Source organism: Athene noctua, chromosome Z (genome assembly GCF_965140245.1).
Source record: "Athene noctua chromosome Z, bAthNoc1.hap1.1, whole genome shotgun sequence".
In the NCBI taxonomy this organism is placed as follows: domain Eukaryota; kingdom Metazoa; phylum Chordata; class Aves; order Strigiformes; family Strigidae; genus Athene; species Athene noctua.
In genome coordinates, this window is record NC_134077.1 from 73,846,936 (window position 1) to 73,862,010 (window position 15,075).

General features: G+C 46.1%; 1 long non-coding RNA gene across 1 annotated transcript; it reads right to left on the reverse strand.

Annotated features, from left to right (window-relative positions):
- Positions 1-5,887: 5,887 nt before the first annotated feature.
- On the reverse strand, positions 5,888-10,337 carry LOC141973363 (uncharacterized). The gene is made up of 3 exons (XR_012635511.1): positions 9,864-10,337; positions 7,612-7,700; positions 5,888-7,043 (listed from the first exon to the last, which is right to left on the reverse strand). It is a non-coding gene; the product is annotated as an uncharacterized LOC141973363 (long non-coding RNA).
- Positions 10,338-15,075: the final 4,738 nt, after the last annotated feature.

A 15,075-nucleotide genomic window follows, 5' to 3' on the forward strand; every position in this document is an offset into this window, starting at 1 on the left:
TGGCATAGTTTGCCTTGATTCCCAATGCTGTATTAAAGACAAAAAGACAGACCCATGGTGCAGAGAGAGATTTTCATAGTGTGCTATGCTTCATACCTGCTTGCAAAACTTGGGGGTCTTCTTACCTTCAAATTTCTATATTCCAAGTTGAGTCACATTTTTAAAAGTTGGTGCTCATTACATGACAGCTACTTTGGTCTTCACACCTAAAAACCCTGGAAAACTGGTGTGTGATTCTGTTTTCAACTTTTATTTTACTTTGCAGTACCAACCTTATTTCTGTAGTGTGCATTCAGGTATAATGAACATTTATTTTCTTAAATGTCTGCCTATAGGTAGCCAGCCTGAATACAAAGGATAATTCTTACAGTCTGAAGGATCATCTGTTTAAAAACATTCAGAAAGATTGGCCTGGGTACAATGAAATCGATAAAGTCATTGGAGTTAATACTTTCTAGGTAAGTTCAGTCTCTAGGGGAAGGAAAATTGCCATTAAAAAACTTTTTTTCTGCGAAATGAACATCTGTCTTCCCTGTAATGAAAGAACTATGACAGAGACCTTTTTGCTTTGTAACCTGAACTATTGGGTCATGCTTACAGAAAATTAAATTCACCTGAGGATGCTCCCAGGACCAGTCATTCGGGATCTCCTGTTACTCCCAGTAAAGATGGCCCATCAAATGCTCAGGTATTTTGTACTTTATTTTTATCATTATTGACAGTGTGTTAAGACTGATCACACTTTATACTGATGTAAAAGTTGTGATGTGAAGCACTAATATTTCTTTAACACATGAAAAACTGAAGCATTTATCTCTAATTGGACTTCTTTCTAAATGTGGTTGCACTGTCAAGGACTGTAAAAAACCTTAGTCACGTGGCTTTAAGGGCTGCTGTATTCAGTGTTCTGTATTTCAGAATGTTTATTAAAATACTTAGAAAAAAAAAATCCTGTCTATGCAGTATTTTGTAAATATGCATAGATCTCTGACAGAGAGTACCCCTGTTGTGTTTGAACAGCCAACATGCTGGCCTCAATTTTGACTGTCCATCCATAGCACGTCAACCCTGCAGAAGCCTCAACTTGCCTGTAGAGTTTAGAGTCGTTTGCAGAACTTCTGGTTATCCATCATTGTTCCACCACCCTGAACTTTCTGGTTAAATACTTAAAGCTGTTTTGTACTGCCACGTAACATGTTCACCCTGGTGCATAGGAAGGTCTTCTAAAGACAAGATATGTATGTGCTTCTGTTACACGGTTGCATGTGTCCAACGTTCTCTGTGGCACGGTACCTGTAATGCATAAAATATGCACAAACATCCTTGTGCTACTGTTTAAATGTAAAGCTTAGGCAAGTCCAGAATAAGGACGAATGGCAGTAGTGACCACTTGGAGGAATTTTTTTTTTTTTTTTTTTTTCCCCTGTAGGCATCATTTAATCACCCACTTTGATTCAGGGTATCCCAGGTGTGAAAGGGCAGATCTGAATCAGCAGGTATTAGCAGCACTTAAAAGGCATATGTCCCATTTTCCTATCAACACAAGAGGACCATGCAAACCCTTTTGGAAGAGGCTTGGAGAACGCTGCATTACTTTAAGGAAAAGTTTGATACTTTCTGTGACTAAGACTGCACTTCAGTGCACGCAGTGTGCAGCAATAAGATGGGAAGTACAGAAAGCCTTTCACCACTGATATTTATGTTTACACAGAGGAGGGAGGGCACACCTCTGCGTTTGCCTGACTTTCTTCCAGAGCATGAAATGGTGCAGGTCCCAGGGACCTCTTCCCACCTGCCTCCCTACCCACAGAGCCTGGATTTATTTCAACAGGGTGGCACAGAGCCGTGCCGGGGACGCCCGGCCCAAGCTGCCGCTTGTACATCGACGTGAGCAGCTGTGCTTGCTAGGAGAGGATGTGAACCAGCTGGAGAAGAGCTGGGACAACTGCAGCAAAACTGGGAGGTTTACCCGCTCTTACAGCTTCGCACGTCACACACTCCGAGAAGCATGCCGCTGCGTGCTTCCCGGGGCCGCTTTAGTAAATCACGTGGCTGTGTGACAGCAGAAGCTGACTCTGTACCCGGAGTGTCCGAGCAGAAATCGGTGCCTAAACAATACCAACCTGGCTGCCTCGTTTTGGTGAAGCCTTTGCTAGAGCTGCTGAAGGGAGTATCTTTCTCCCAAAGCCTTTTAGCTGTAGATTTGAAGAACAATGTGCTAAATCATAAGATTGGAAACCAAGAATGAAAGAAACCATGTATTTAGCTGCAGTCCTTCCTCACTGAACAGCTCTTTTTGGATAAGAAAGATGTGTTTTCAACAACTGCCAGTTCAGAACTGTTCCTTTACCAGAACGGGAGCAAAACAGTTCTGATGGTTTTTACGTTGTGGTTTTTCTTTATTCTCACAGAAACGCGTTTTGAATTCCTCTTTCATCGATCCTCTGAACAAAAAGAAGAGGATCTCTCGCCTGGGCAATGGAATCCCGTCACCCCTCAGAGACCGCTTGTCTGCCTTCCTGGAGAAAGCCGCCGCTGCCCCTCTGCCACCTCCCCGCCTCCCGACCACCTCCATTCCTGCTCCCCACTGTTGTATTAAAGCTTCCCTTATTTAAACCCCGGGGTTTGTGCCTCACTTCAGCCCTACTCGGTCCAAGGGTGGGGGAGGGACAATGGCAACGTGGTCTCCGGTCCCAGCAGGGCCTAAACCACCACAGGGGGCTAGCCCGGATTTTTGAAGCTTGACAAAACCCTGCAAAATGTTGTTCAGCCCTCAAACGCCACCTGTTTGAGCTGTCTGCGAACAGACAACAGAGCGAGCGACTTGTCAAAGGGAATCGTCACACACATGCCCCTTTTGTTGCCTATTTACACGTTTAATTGCAGACTTGGCGTGATGTGGGGAGATGGGAGGTGGGTTTTGCATTTTCTGGTAGTAGTGAAATGTTCTCCATGTTGTCCTCATGTTTGGTTGGGCTTTTTTTTCCTTGAAGATGCTTTGTGAGGAAGTCTTAGAAGAGTACCAGAAGTCAAAAGAGGTATCTGTAACACCAGATTTGTGGGAGGCAGTAATCACTGAGCCTGGCTCGAGGCTATTTTTAAGCAAAGGACATGAAATATTCAACTCTGCAGAAACGTTTTCATGCCATGATTTTCTTTTTATCTTATCTTTACAGTTTAGCCCCAGCTACTTTGAAAAGAAGTGTAGGTGCCAGTATCTCCACAGCAAGCTGTCTCACGTTAGGAAACTAATAGGGGAATTTGACAAACAGCAACAAGAGTTATAACACTAGTCTCCTGCTTCGACCAGGACACGTTAATGAACAGAAGCTTTTTTATTTAAAACTTTAGATTAGTTTCTCTAAGATTCTAAAACATAGCGTTGAACTTTTTTTGTTACAGAAGTCTGAGTATTAGCAGAGTTAATTACTTTTATTGTTACTGATGTTGCTTACATGTGTATTTAAAGCTGCTTTTTCTGGTCCCTTCTTTCCTTCAAGATTTTTGTTTGTCCATTTAAATAGTTTTAGCGGTAGATAACTGGGGAGTCGGTACCTTTACTATGAAGTTGTGCACATATTAAGAAAATGTTGTAGCAAACTGAAATGCTTATGCATAGATGTAAGGCTGTTTTCTGACCTTTCTTGATAATGCAAGAACAATGTCAAGGCAATTGGCTTAAATGGTAGAAGGTTTAGAAATTTGCACAAAACCAAAAAATCACATTGTTTTGGAGGGTTAAAGAGGTACTTAGATGTGCTGTATACAGTGCATTTGTGACAAAAGAAACTCATCGCTGCCGTTTAAACGCCCCGTTGCAGTGGTTGATTGCCTTAAGGTGTTTGGTTGTGTATATTTACGAATAAATATAAGAAAAAACAGAAAATATCTGACTGCCAGAAAACATGCGTTCAGGTAAATGGGAGCGATGGAACTCGCCTTAAATTTCTGCGTTCAGAGACGGTACATATTTGTGAAGACTGCATAGCAAGGTAGGCGCATCCCCTTCTGCTGCCTCATTTTGCACACTGCTCTCATTTAAAACTGCCTTCCAACAGGGTGTAAGGGTCGGTCAGAAGAACAGCATTGTCTCAACACTGTCATCAGGGACATGGACAATGAGGTACCTGACAAGGTCCTGCTTGGCCTTGCCGATCCCTGGAGTGGAATGTGGTGCCAAGGCTCCTGAATGCAGAACTGTGTGGCACAGCGAGTGCGGTGCTGTTCTCCTGAGCACGGACCCGTGTGGTGCAGGCAGTGCTGGGCTGTTCTGCAGTGCCTGAGCCGTGCAGGAGTGCTGTGCTATTGTTTGGTGCCTGGGCCTAGCCAGAGCTGTTAGAGATAACCGCATAGCCTCTGTCAAAAAAGATGGATCGCAACTGTTGCCATAACATCGATGAGGAAATCATGAACCTTAGATGAACTTTGCTTCATTATAATACCATAACACACCTCCTGGTGGAAGGCTACCCGCCTCCAAGACTGACCACGTCTCGGACACCCCTCCCTGCGCATGTGCGATGGCCTCGCTCGAGAAGGGCGGAGACCCCCGAGGCGGAGGTGGAGCAAGGTGTGTTAGTGAGCACAAAAGGATGACTTCTGGACAACGAAAACTGGAAGCTTCCCCACCAAGGACCACGACGATCGACAACGCAGCATCAGCTGGACCCGGGACTGTTAGAATGTCGTGAGATCAGCGGTGGTAGCTATAACCTCTCTCTCCCTCCTCGCTCTAAAACTTGACTTTACTTCTCTCCTCTCTTTCATCCATCTCTATCGCGTGCCGCTTCACAGGCAACACAATAAAGTTTCACTGTTTTATTACTGCTATCCCCTTTGGTGTTGGTCACCTTAATTTTGCACTTTTGAGATCGTAGCAAACGAACCATCACAAGTCCACCGAGTGGACCGTGACACAGTGGAACCATCCCACCTGCACTACGTACCCATCTGCATGTCTGTGCGTTGATTAGAAACTGAAACGAGACTGTTCCGTTTCGGGCAGCTCTGCAGGCCAACAGCATTCAAGACAGGGTGTGGAATGGCTGGAAAACAACGGGCACATTCTGAGTGATCCAGACCGAGTGGCCTCACTGTAACAACAGGCTGTAGCTGTTGTGAAGAACACCTGCGAGGCCAAAGGACTGAGAAACTGCATGCGTAGCAAAGAGATAAGGCAGCTGGACTGCTGAGAAACAAGACGTTTGCCTAGTAGGAGAGGGGCACGTTCACACTACAATGGGACCAATCATAGAGGGCACAAGGGTGCGTGGACAAGTAGCTTTAGCCTATTAGCAATCAAGTAGCTGCGCGTGTACTTTATGGTAGTCTATAAATTGCTATGTATCCTTTAATAAAGTGGCATTAACTTGATCACACTGGTCGTATAAGTTGTGTCCGGGACTTCCGCGTCAGCAGCGGGGAGTATTTCTCAGGTGGAAATTCTGACAAAATAGGTATGTTCACTGAATCAGGGCTCTCTATGGAGGAAATGGGAACTTGTGCCAGGTCCTTGCAGAGTTCTTACAAACTGCCTCATGTATGCTGCTTCCTACCCCCAGAGATCAGAACATAAAGTAACCCCTGTAACCCATGACATATATATTCTGCCTCACAGATTTGACTTTGACAGCAATTTTCCGGTCCCCTTTGGACCTGCGGCAAAAGCAGCTTCCCCTCCTGCCCGCTCTGCCCTCGGCATCTGCTGCGTGACAGGTGGGCGGCTGCAGCAGGATTTTCTGCGGGAGGAGGCACCGCACACATGGGCCTGGGGCTCCGGGGGCCCATGGCCGTGCCCCCCAGCAGGCGGAGGCCACCACGGTGGGGTGCAGGGGAGAAGAAAAGGCACCGGGAGACGGGGGAGAAAGCAGCACCCAGAGATGGGGTCAGAGAAATAGCAGTTTATTGATTGAATAAAGACTTGCGGCAGCCCTGCTAGTGCTGCTGGCGGTGCGGCCTCTTGCAGGGCTGGGGAGGGTCGTGGGCATCGGGGGTCCCCCTCTTTGGGGGCGCTGGGACCCCTCAGTTGAGTCAGCCCCGACACAGCTGGGAGCAGAGGGCTGCTGGTGACGCCGGCAGGGCAGCCTCTTGCAGGGCTGGGGAGAGTCCTGGGAGCTGAGGGTCTTCTTCTTCAGGGGGCGCAGGGACACCCCAGTTGAGCCGTCCCTGCCATGGCTGGGAGCAGAAGGGCTGCCGCTGCAGCCGTGGGCAGAGGGACCTGCCACTGCTGCCTGCCCCGGATCCTCCTGGGGCTGCTCCTGCTCTGCCGGGACAGGAGAGGATGGGGGGAAGCTGGGACCCCCACAAGTGGTGGCCTCAGAGGTGCGGCCTCCTCCTCTCTGTCGGAGCCTGCAGAGCTGCTGGAGGATGACAGGGGGGAGGGGAGAGCCCCCCACCGGGAACTGGTCGGTCTGGGGCTGGTGGAGCTGGGGCCAGCCACAGAGCTGTCATCCTCCTCCCTCACAGCACGGGAGCGCTGCAGCCCCTGGGCCTCCTGGCTGCACCGGTCCGCAATGATATTGATGACGCCACGGACCAGAGGTGCTGCACGTTCCCCAAGGTCAGGCTGCAGCACCTGCACCAAGGCCTCTGCAACTGGGCCGCTGACGCACAGGGTGTGCAGGATGTCAGCCTCTGCACAACGTACCTGCCACCAGCGGGGCCCACATATTGACCACAGCTCAGAGTACCATCGTGTTTGTGTATTCGAGACAGGTTTTCCCCTTTTTAAAGTCTGACCATAGGGGAAAGCTGCAAGTACTACAAAACCAGGCGGCCTTGCTTGTTCTTGCCAAAGAGAATAAGATTAAGCGCTATTAAAAAATAAGACTACTTTTAAGTATCCGTGAAGTTATGAACATGAACTGCATGATGGCTTGCAGGCATCAATATTTGAACACAGACATGCAAAATGTCCATCAGTTGAATTCCAAACTCTATGATTTAATTGCTGGGCAACTCCCCAAGGAAAAATTATCTATTAAAAGCCAACAGTAAGCCAGAAATCTCTTTTCATTTCACATGGTAAAAATATGCAGCGAATCCTGAAAAAAGGAATAGATATTAGACAGGGAAAGCCTCTATAATTCTAGGGCAAGCAATAAAACATTTAGTGCTTTGATTATTTTTAAAATTTATTTCATCACCACAGTTAGACAAACATGGAAACATTTGCAACAGCAATACTTGGGTCAGTTTAAAATCTTGCTAACGCTGAAGTACAGGTCAGGAAAAAATAAGGATGTGGGGAGGGCACTCTGAGTCTCTTTTTCATGCACATTCACACACACATATATACATGTACATACACTCCACAATGCCGAACAGCTCTCATAAGTACGTCTGCCAGTAAATTGAAATAGCAGGCAGAAAGGAACCATGTCCATACTAAGGCAGCAAGCAATGTAGTAAACTAAAGATCACTGCAACCAGTGCCATGTTAAAAGAAAAAAAAACATTAAAAACCCAACCCAAAAACCTGAAAGGAACCATCACTGTGCATGTCATAAGCATGAAGTGATTTTAACCTGACGGCTGCTCTGCTCTAATCTTTAAGCACTGTTAACTTTTCCATATTTTTAAAGCCTAAGGTGGTTATTTTCAATGACCTACTTGCAGTGGCAGCCTAAGTGGCATTCTGGAGAACAGCAGAGCATCCACAACTTCTACAGGACAGCGCAGGATGATTAAGCACTCGATTTCTAGGGGAAGGAAAATAAAAAACCACCAGCACTCGTTTACTCAACTGAAAAGCTTATTACCTGCACTTCCAAAGCAACAGGCTACAGGAATACCGAATGCAAAGCAAACCAGACCCATCGGGAATACTTTGTATTCTCAGCTGAAGGCTAAAAATCTTTCCTTTCATATTATAAAGGATTAGCAGCGCTTGGATGCAGAGGAACTGTTTTTAGAGTGACGTCTGCAGAGTCGTGAATTAAAATGCCTTCCTAAAAGATAAGTTTTAGCCCTTCCTCTGGAGGGAGTGAAAAAAAACCACCAAAAAACACCAAACAAGCCAACCAGAGAAGGAGGAAGTCAGGCAATACCAAGGGCTTTTTCCCAGAGAGAACACAATCCTGAGAGAACAAGATGTTTTTGCTGTCTGAATACAAATCCAAAAAGAAACAAAGTAGTTCACCTTTCCCTTTGAAAAGTTGCTTTGGAGTCAAGATCTACTTGTTTTCTCTCCCAAGCATGAAACCTCTCCTCAGTTTAAGACTGTTTGCAAAATACTGGATGAAGGAGAAATTAGGTGCACACACTGGAACATGTACATAATCTTATTCGAAAAAACCCCAGCACAACCGTACCACACAGAAATGCTTTCAGTATTCTGATGAAAAGGCGACTTGTATCTAGCAATTAAAGTGTTTGCAGCCAAAACCAACAAATGATGTTCCAATCCAATGTAAGTTTAATCAATTTTTTTAACTGATGTATTCAAAAAAGCTGGAGAAGGAAACAGGGACAGAAATGATATTTAGGAAGTCAATGGATAGACTGTCACCACGCAATCTAAACGTGCCAACTGCAGATCATCTATTCAGAACAAGCGAGGCATTAGTCGCACACTCCTTGGCAGAGGGGAGGCCGTCCCTCTCCCCTTTAATAGGCTCAAACAAGAAGCTGTCACAGTGTTTTGGGCTAAGACCCAGCTAGCAGAAGGCAGCGTTTCTGTCAGACAAAGCAAGGCAAAACCAGGATCTAGTACAGCAACCTCCTGTTAATCCCAACCCCCTTCTTCAACTTTCCTTTCTTTTTCTGATGACAGGAAGGCAAAGCATGTCCTGTCCCTGTGAGCCCGCGCTGTCCCCTGCCTGTCCCTGTGGGAACAGCAGGCACCTGTGATTCCTCTCCAAAGCCATTTACACACAGAAATTAGCTGAGCAGTGTATTGTGGAAGGATAAGCTGCAGCGGACATGATTTGGAATCAAGTTATTTTTTGCCCATCATAACAAAATAAAACCAGCAATTCCTTACTTGACCCAAAGAGTGGCTCCCAGCATCTCTCAAGTTTTTCTATCACAGAGAACTGATGCAGGCAAAAGAGTGTCGACTCTAAGAGGACAATGCCGTACTCCGCAGGCAGCACGGGCAGGGAGACACGGGCAGCGCACGATGGCAGTGCCCGCAACACCGCTTGGTGGTGAAAGCGAGCGGAGCCACTGCTGACGCCAAGGAGGAGTTTAAAACCAGCCTTTTCTTCAGGCTGGCTTTTTGGTGTTTTACCCCCTGAACATGAGTAGGTCTGGTCTGCCTGTCCTCGCTTGCCAAATACCCTTAGAGTAGCTTTACTGTGAGAAAGCGTATCAACCAGGCAAACAAAGTCCAAGGGAGATGAACCTCAAGCCCAGCAGAACCAAAGGCTGCTGAGTACCAAACAGAAGCTTTCAGAACTCTCCAGCGCGCTACCCCCTGGTTTCTGGCGACACAGCCTGAAGCAGTGTTTAAACAACTGATCCAGCTTAGTACCTGCCTGTACTCCAAAGAACAGCAATCTCTGGGCTCACGACCTGTAGGTTATACAGACTTGGGCCATCAACAAACGGAACAGATGGAGAAAAACTGAAGACTGACAGCAGCAGAAACACAACTATTACTTTGCCATCAACCATTTAGAAAACTAACTTGTGCACTTGTGTAAGAGAACACAGGAATTAACAAAAAGAGAGCCTTTTATTCCAAACAGACTAGTGTGTCTTTATGACAAAGTCAGCGTTACCATCAGCAATGCACCCTTCCCTAAGGGGAAATCCTTGTCTTTTACCAAATGTCAATGGCAAGAGTGTGTAAACAAAACAAAGAAACAAACAACCAGACCCAAAACCACCCACACCCACACCCCAAGAGCTCTACTTACATTAGACATATATATATATATATATATATATGACACATCTTCATAGATGACAACTGCATCAATTTATACTTCAGGTCCTTCTCCTCCTGGAACCAGCTAGAAAAGAATAAGAGAGTTTTGTATTAGTGCCATAGACTTGAATTTTACAAACCCATATGTGACAGTTCTTGCTTTACAACATTTTAGCAGATGGAGACTTTGTGGTAGACCACAAAAGTGGTTTTAGATTCAGTATTATCTTCCTCTCCCAACAGAGGAAGTCAGTTACTGCCAGAGAAGTGCAGGCCAAAAAGAATCTCACAAAGAACGTTTAACAAAACACAAAGGAGTTCCCAGGTAACACACATCCCGGTTTTTGTCTTTGCTTTTCACCTCAAGACGAGTCTGTCTAGAAACACTACAGCTCGTTTTTCAAAGGGCGAAGAAAACGCTCCCTTTCACAAAAAATGTCTCCAGCTGCTGATTCTTCCACAGACTGTCGCTACACTGAGAATTTGGATTCCTCTTTCCAACTTCTACTGCTAAGCAGAGCCCAAAAACTGAGAGCGAGCCTGAACCCCTCTACAGGCAGCAGGGAGTAAGTCAGCATAGCATTTTCCTGGGAAGAAAGTACAGAACTGAACAACAGAAAAGGAAATACAAAAGGCAAAACAACAATAAAGGAAAAAAGAGGAGGCAAAACATTCCTTTTACTGATACATGCTTAATAATTAGCTGAGCGCTTCTAAAGACAAAGAGCTGTGCTGTTTTTGGCACCAAAGTAAGGAAAAGTCTAAAGCACAGTCCTCCTGATGTAGCAAGATGTGTCCCCAAGAGAGACACAAGATCTAATGCAGAAACATCTCTACACCTTGCTGAAAATTTGCACGCTAAGAATCACCAGCTTCTGCTTCAAGAGAACACACCAGCAGCTTCAGTGCACGCTAGTAATTTCAGCCCATACAAGAAGTCAGAACATGCACTATTCTTTTAGGATGCAGCACAGCCTTTTCAAAGCCTGTTTTCTGCTTTGCTTAAGTCAAGATGACACGTGCTCAGACACACAGCGAGGAGGTGTGAGGTAGCTAAGACAGCAAAATGGAGATTATTCCTTCTTCACACAGAGCCAACTTTGACTCAAGTCAGTCCTCCTCTTCCCACAAAATCAGGAATGCCCTTCTGTGGGAAGAACAGACTTTGCAGCCATCCATGCAGACAAGCACAGAACTACCATGGGTCTGCTTTTGTGGTCTTCAGGAAGTTGCGGAAGGCAGCTTAGGGATGCATAATCACAGCATTTCATGACTGTTTCAGTACTGATCTACAGACATCAGCACACAACAAGCTCAAAGTCACGGTGCTTCTCATTTGGTATAGGCCAACAGACCTCCAGATTTTTCTCCCGAGCATGTAGAGGTACAGTTCTCCGGGCATCTCACGGTATCACAACCACCAAATGACTCGACGAGCTTCTAAGCATCCAAACTGCTGCAAGTACATTTATACGTACAATAATGGATGAAATGTAGATGTATTCCAGCTCTATACTTATTCATGCAAGCACTCACAAGTTCAAAGCCACTCTATGAGCTGGCCCACAGTGCAGGAAACAAAGGCAGGGATTCCCTTGCACACCTGAAAACTAGAAATGCACTCACCAGAAGAAAATCAGGGCCACGCACTTCTCGTTTTATTTTTCTTTAAACTGTAACACGTCCCAAGTAAGGCAACAACATCACGTTTCCAGCATCATTCATACACACATATGCCCTGGAAGCTACTTGAAAGTACCTTATGTAATGGAAGTGTCTGGAGAGCGCAGCTTGAACTAGCTGAACTCAGTTACTGCTCAGCTTACGGGTACAGAAAATAAATGCCTGCAGCCTTTTAACAACAACGACTTACCACCGTTACGTTTTTTCCCTTTAGCAAAACCTGGTCCGGTTTTGTGATTCTTTGGCCCTCAGGTGTAATCTCACTGAAGCACCATTAGAGAAAGTGAGTACAAACACAGGAGCGGGGACAGCGAGTCCAGTTTCGATTACACAACTGGCCTAAGTCTCCATTAAGATGACAGTTCTTGCAACTTAACAAATAAATTAGCTACACTGCAGCATAATCTTCATAGATTGACCTAAGAAAGCAAAGAAAGCTGCCCAGCACCTGAAAAGATCTACTGTACTTTTCTGCTCAGTACAGAAAGACATAGAGTCACCCTGGAAACCTGGCAATTTCTTGAATACCTCCAATACTCAGAAGAGGTTTCAAATAGCAACACAGCATGACAAAGTAATAAATACCCTTAAGTCTGCAAACTTTTTCAATCTTTGCCCAGGCCTCAAGCAAACGTTAACACAAACAAACTGCTGCAAAGTTCAACACACAACCCAGACAAAATAAAGCCTACAAATTAGGAACCTGACTACAAGTAGAAATCATGCACCAGCTACTCCATGGCATGGCTGTCCCGAATAGATCACTCTCTAGAGTTTAAGTCCAAGGTATAAACTATTCCGCTGGCAAGTATTCCTAAAATACAAAACCACATTGCTTATAGATCTTACACAGTACTGTTCTCCAGGCCACCAAACATTAAACAGCAACAAGAGGCAGAAATAATCCTTAGAATGCTGCAATGCCTTCAAACACCGCATCTGAAAATCCAGCTTCAACTCAGACATAATTACTTTTTTCCCCACTGGTCCCAACTTGGCTACATCTCGTCCCAGTTTTGGACAGCATTACTTAGGCAGTGTCATACTGAAATGATGGTCCAGGAATGGTTAGGCTGGGGCTCTTCTCCTTGCATGACTTCAGAAATCTAGGTGGCAGTAAAATGAAATCTTACAAATAAATCCCATATTGCTTTTGTAATTCTATTACTTGCTAACAGATCAGTATTGAATACACACTAAACTGATTGTCTACTGATCAGAATGTAGGGCTAAAAGCTAGGAAGTCAGGGATGATGCTCTGGGCTCTGTGATTTTGCCAGAAAGCTGCCGCTGATTTTTAGAATTTACACCCCAGAATCACTTTGCCCGATACCTCGTTTCAGAACTTTTCTGAGGCTGGGAGAAAATGGAGCTTTGGGATCTAATTCTGATACCAAGCATCCTGGGCAACAGATGTCAAAGGGTAGTGAGGTGTCTTAAACTCTCTCCTTTTCTGTACATCAAGCACAGGCCGACATGGAAGGCTTTGTCAGATTAGGATTTACAGCTCTGCAGCCTTTTCTGGAGTTCAACATCTGTACTGTTCCTTCCCAAAACAGAGTCAATATCACTTTTAGTTTTTGAAGTGGTTGTTTTAAATAGAGCTGGAGCTTTGGCTGGTCCTACACTCTTACCCCTTCATGTAGACCACTAGTGGTTGGGTCTCTCACCAAAAGCCTCCCACCACGAACATCTACTTTCCAGGAAACAGCCTAGCTGCCTGGCTATGAGCTGTTCTGGGAAGGGCCCTCTCCAGCCTTCCTGGCACGTATCCAGGCAGACAGGACAGGAGATCCATGGAGAAGGAGAGGGAGAAGGGGAAAATAAGGAAGAAGAGTGTGACGCTATAGCTTAGGGTGTGGGAGATGCCGCTGGGGACATGGGAGACCCGTCTACTGTAATGAAATTGCTGAGGAAAGCACTGGACTTGGGTCCTGTGCTCTAATCCTGCTTTCCTATTCTGACTGATAGGCTGGTATATAAAAGGCAGGTGCTGCCTTTGGCCGTGTTTTAACTGTTAGGAGTGCCATAGGTTTCCTCTGACTGCACCTGCGCGAAGAAGCTTTACGTGGGACATCAGCAGAGCAATGCCTAGGAGAAGGGTGCTGATGGGGCTGTGAGGCCCACCACTCTGGAGCTAGCCCCAGGCGTGCCAGCTCTGTCACGGGGTTGCTGAATGCTCTCTGCCCGGTCACTTCTCCTTGCCTGTGACAGTGGGCAAATTCTGGCTGTTGTGAGACACCCACTGAGCAGGAGGTGTTATCACTTGGGGTTTACAGAAAGAGATGTAGGCAGAATAGGACAAGCCTTGGCCAGCACTGTAGTTTCATGCCAGATATTCTCAGCTCAAAAGGGAAGGGAAAAGAGTCCCTCATGCAGCTCTCTGCTGAATAAACAGACGTATGTCAAGGACACACATCCTGAATAAACTAAGGTTAAAAACAGATCCCTGTTGCCAACCTGAGCCTGCCAAAATGTGGAGCTCCATTACCCATCATGGGGTCTCTAAGGAAGGTGCTGGCAAAGCTACATCTTTATTCCCACTATTCCAGCCTAGCAGTGACAAGGAAGGCTTCAGGTATGCCAGACTCACACCATTACACAGTTCGACAACCAGTGTCATTATAAATGTACTGCACAGGGTCTGTGGGGAAAAGCATTCCTGCTAGCAATGCCAAAAACCCAGACATACCGTGTTAGAGGAACTCTCCTGACAACCTCTGCTGTACCTTTTGGTAAGTACACAAGTACCTCTGGCTGGTCACGAATACCTCTGGCATCAGCCCAGCCTGCCGGGTGAACTGAACCATTCATTAAAGCAGCTCCCAGCCACCAAAGCTGTAACTAGTGACGATGCTATTACAGAAGGAGATGACAACAAAGAACCAATTCAGGATTATGACATCAGAACATCCTGAGAAACTGGAAAGCATTAGGGAAATCACCAGAGCAGGGGTTATCAAAGAAATCCTGGGATACAGAAAGAGGCAGCCATCCTTCCAGAGGCTGCACAATAGACAGAGGACTGAGAGCCGTGGGGCGGCCGTATAGTCAGAGTAGGTACAGCACCTCATCCTACGGGACATGTAAGAGAAACAGTAAGCAGGCCCTGACCTCAAGTCAGCACGCATGGGAAACTACTGCACGGGGTTTCAGACCAACACTTAGGAGCCATGCATGTGTCCACAACACATGTGGCTGAGAACCCAGCTTCAGCACGTGAGATAGCAGTATGCCCTAGAAACACCCCTCCTGGCTCTGACCTTCCCAAGCCTTTCTGAGAACAGCATCGAGGCATTTCTCCATTGGGGGTCAAAGCTGCTGTGCACCATGGCATGAGGGAGCAGCAGCATCTTTGCTTCTTTGCTAAAAGACCTCAGGGGGAGGCAAATCCCAGGGATGACCAGATCACACGAAGCAACTCATACAAGAGGTAACCAACTCCGTGCTTCCAGCTGAACTGGGAAAAGTAACACTGCCTCAGGGTGACCGGCAGTCATCCAGGAGATTGGGAATTA